The following is a 4,777-nucleotide window of genomic DNA, read 5'->3' on the forward strand; positions in this document are numbered from 1 at the left end:
AAGCAGAATCCAAATAGTGGTTGGCTTGACAACAGGGTTGAAAGTGTCCTCATAGTCAAGACCATAGCGATGTTTAAACCCCTTAGCGACTAGACGCGCTTTGTATCTCTCAATGGAACCATCAGCATGTTGCTTCACCTTGAACACCCACTTGCAGTCAATGATGTTGACGCCAGATCTGGGAGGAACAAGAGTCCATGTATCATTCTTCAGAAGAGCCTGATACTCGAGTTCCATAGCACTGCGCCAATGTGGAATTTACAACGTGGCTGTATAGTGGCGAGGCTCAACAGTTGGATCCTCAACAACTTGAGATAAATAGGCAGAAAGCCAAGCAACGGTGCCATCAGTTCGCTCCTTGGGACGAACAATGCCACTCTTACTGCGCGTGTGAGGACAAAGAGCCACAGGTGCAGTCACTATAGTCGAAGAAGACGCAGGTATGACCGGCGAGGATGCAGAGACAGTAGACCCGCTTGAAGAAGCAGGCGGCACAGGAGCTGGTGCCGCCGGTGGCGACAGCCCAGCGGATGATGAGGTAGACGTCGGCGGCAGCGAGGGCGCCCCAGACGCAGGTGACGCTGGGGGCGATGGCCTAGCAGCGGTCGGAGCAGGCGAAGCCGGGGCGACGGCCCAGCCGACGACAGCGGCCCAGGCGAGGACGGCGTGGGTGCAGTCGGCACGGGCGAGACAGGCGTGCCCGGACGCACGTCGATCGGAGGGGCTGCATGCGCCATGCAGCGATCACCGGCGCCTCCAGCACATGCAGATGCAGGAGCAGAAATGCTCGGACTGTCCAGCAGCTCGAGACGAGCACCTCTCCCGGTACCTGCACCATGATTAGGCAACAAAACAGGCGAGTATGCAACATCTACAAATTGACCAGGCAAAGCAGGAGGCGAAACAACAGGAGGTGTGTGTGATTCGATGGGTGGAGGCGAGGCAAAAGGAAACAAGTGTTCATCAAAGACAACGTCACGTGAAATATAGACACGGTTGGAAGGAATATGGAGACACTTATAACCCTTATGCATGGAACTATAACCGAGAAACACGCACTTCTTGGATCGAAACTCGAGTTTGCGGCTGTTGTAGGGGCGCAAGTGAGGCCAACAGGCGCACCCAAACACTTTGAGGAATGAGTAATCAGGTGGTTCATGAAACAAGAGTTCAACCGGTGTTTTCATATGCAGAAGACGTGTGGGGAGTCTGTTGATCAAAAAACAAGCAATGGTGAAGGCATCACTCCAAAACCGAAAGGGTACGAACGCATGCGCAAGAAGAGTTAGGCCAGTTTCAACTATGTGGCGGTGCTTACGTTCAGCAGCACCATTTTGCCGATGTGTATGTGGACACGCAACACGATGCACAATCCCATGTTTCTGAAAGAAAGAACTGAGGTTACGATATTCACCCGCCAATCGGACTGAACATGGACAATTTTATGTGGGAGAAGGCGCTCAACGTGTGCTTGGAACTGAATAAAGACATCAAACACATCAGACTTGCGTTTAAGAAGATAAAGACATGTAAAACGACTATAAGCATCAATAAAACTGACATAATAATTATGACCACTGGCAGAGGTTTGGGCATGACCCCACACATCCGTGTACACAAGCTCAAGGGGAGCCTTAACTATATGAGTAGACTCTGAAAACGGTAACTGATGACTCTTGCCTTGCTGACAGGCATCACAGACTGAAGACGCTTTATTGTTGGACACAAGAGGAAGCTCATGGCGACGCAATACATGGCGGATGACAGGGGTGGCGGGGTGACCAAGGCGAGCGTGCCATTGCGAGGGGGCAGCACGAACACCCGTGAAAGCTTGCGGGGCAGTGGGAGCATCCAGCACGTAGAGACCATGGTGACTCCGACCGCTAAGAAGAATGTCCCGTGTGAGTCGATTGCCTAACTCTTTCACTAACTATAAGTGGATTGCCTAATTCTTTTCATTAGATCGGTTTTTTGGAATAGTTGGTTAGTGCATGAAACTTAACATGGTATCAGAGCCAGGGTCTCGAGTTCGAGTCCTGGTTTTCACAATTTATTCTATAAATTGCTGTTACTCCCCCTCGTGTCTACGTGTAATATAAAACAGGGGGAGTATATATAGATGATAAATTAGAGACGTTTTAAAATGGGCGAGAACCAAACAACATCCCTGAAAGCCATCCAACGAAGCGTGCGGCATGGGCCAGAGAGAACAGGACCATGAGCATGCGTGGTGCGTGACATGCAGTTAATGGATGTTCTCCTTATTTCAGCACGCAAATGTTTGATTGAAGATTGAATGAATGCAGTGTCGTGCAATCCCCAAATTTGAAACCTTGGCCCTGTCTGTCCCGGCCTCCGTTGTTCGTTCGTTTCGTCGGGGCGTGGCGTGGCCTGCCGGCGGGTGCGGCGGTGATGCGCACGGACGTGTCAAGCCGAAGACAGATCAGAGGTGACGTCCCAACTCCCAAACAGCGGCTTCCCTTGCGGAGGGAGCCCCGAACAAGCAGAACCAGACATGTGCCTGCACTGCGCACTTGTGACGACTCGGTCGCCCGACGAACCCGCGCCGAGCGGGTGCGCGGTCGTCGTCGCCGACTCGCCGGCACATGCCTCCGGACTCCGGTGGTCATTCCGTCCATTCCCACGGACCACGGACCACGGTGCGCGCATTTCTTTTGGCGTGGCGACGCGCCACAGGTTCCGTTTGGTGCCAACTGCCAAGCGAGAGGTCTCGCGACGTCGCCGTCGACCGCCAGTGACCACCGCCGCGAGATGATCACCCTGCCGGGCAGCGACCCGCGAGCTCCAATTCTGTACTGTCTATTACGTGCATGCATACGCGTCGGCGTCGCCTTTGATTGATCGATTCCCTCCAGAGTCCTGGCCGACGATGGCTAGCTTGTCCCCTTCCTTTGGTGACCCTGGCTCATGGTTTCCACGCTACTTTCTGACTGAAACCGAACCCGCGCCATCCATTAGCCTTGTTTTTGTTTCATCTCTTGTGCTTTCTGATGACCATCGGTGGTGCATACTCGTCCGTCCTTTTGGCATGTACATCATGTTCGCTCGCGTCCACTAAATAGCATTATGCAAAATCGAAGGATCGATCGGATGGGGAGTCCTTTGGTGTGGTGCCGTCTTTGAAAGAAACTCCCGCATTCCCCAAACGTGATCCCAAATATAATTTCCAACCAAAATAAATATAAAGATCTTCGTGATTTTAAAAGAAGTAGTTTACGTCATAGTCGCCACGGTTAAAGTTCTAGCCATAGTCGCCACGGTCAATATTACAAAACGGCGTACAAATGAAACATAGAAGAACATGTTTGGGTTAGCTTCAGCCATCGACGACGTCTCTTGAGTCGGCGAAGGCCCGTCCAACACGATGATTGCGTGCCGATGGAAGAATGGGAAATGAGATGCAAATTTTGGAATATGACCCAGCGATTGTGTCATTGACGCGATGGGCACGACAGTTGCCCCGCCTCTTCGCGTTGCGTTTGGCGCTTGCAACGATCCATGTGTAGCAGGGACGGGCTTGCGCGTCGGACACTCAATTGGGCCGCTCCGGACCAAATCGTTCTTTGGGGTGTGTGGATGGAAGCAATCAAATGTCCAGCGGGCCCCAAATTATTTTGGGGGACGGTTTAGGGACCGAGTGAAGACCCTCTTAGGGTTTCAGTTCTGCGCAGATTAACCAATCGACACCTCTTGCTATGTTACCATCGAAGGAGGGAGTACTACACTTCTCTATCAGCTCTGAAACTTGTGGCGCCACATCTTCAGACAAGTCTCGGCACGACACGGTAAGTTGATGCAGCTTACAAGGACAGTTCAAGGAGGAGGCGTTTTTGCACACGGAGCCATGCTTCCAGTTTATCAAATGAATTTTAAACGTGTTTTAAAATGTTAAAAAAATCCCTCGACGCAGAGGTTGCCTGGAGGTCGATGGATCTCGGGGGTGCCTTGGCGCGGTGGTCGTGTGGTGGCCGCCCCCAGATTTGTCGGCGACTGATGTCTACGTGTGCTTCTATTCTTGTAGACAGTGTTGGGCCTCCAAAAGCAGAGGTTTGTAGAACAGCAGCAAGTTTCCCTTAAGTGAATCACCCAAGGTTTATCGAACTCAGGGAGGTAGAGGTCAAAGATATCCCTCTCAAACAACCCTGCAATTAAGATACAAGAAGTCTCTTGTGTCCCCAACATACCTAATACACTTGTCAGATGTATAGGTGCACTAGTTCGGCGAAGATATAGTGAAATACAAATAATATGGATGATTATAAGTAGCAATTGCAATCTAAAATAAAAATGGCAGCAAGCGAACATGTAGCAGAACTTGTTGGAAACGGTGTTTCAATGCTTAGAAACAAGGCCTAGGGATCATACTTTCACTAGTGAACACTCTCAACAATGATCACATAATTGAATAAATAGATGCTACTCTCAAACACTCTCTTATTGGATAACAAACACCATTCATTGTGTAGGGCTACAAAAGCACACCTCAAGCCGGAGTAAACAAGCTCCACAACGTCATAAAGGAATCACACATGATGCGCACACTGTTACCATCACACCGTAGAGAGTAACTCCGGAGTTCATATTAAAGTAACCTCTAAAGTGCATAATAGACAAGAGTAATATCTACATATTCAACTAGATTACAAAGCTCATGATCACATAAAGATCACACCATGGGAGAGAGAGATGAACCACATAGCTACCGGTAGAGCCCTCGGCCCTGTGGGGGGGAACTACTCCCTCCTCATCATGGGAG

The sequence above is a fragment of the Lolium rigidum genome, chromosome 7 (assembly GCF_022539505.1).
Source record: "Lolium rigidum isolate FL_2022 chromosome 7, APGP_CSIRO_Lrig_0.1, whole genome shotgun sequence".
Taxonomy (NCBI): domain Eukaryota; kingdom Viridiplantae; phylum Streptophyta; class Magnoliopsida; order Poales; family Poaceae; genus Lolium; species Lolium rigidum.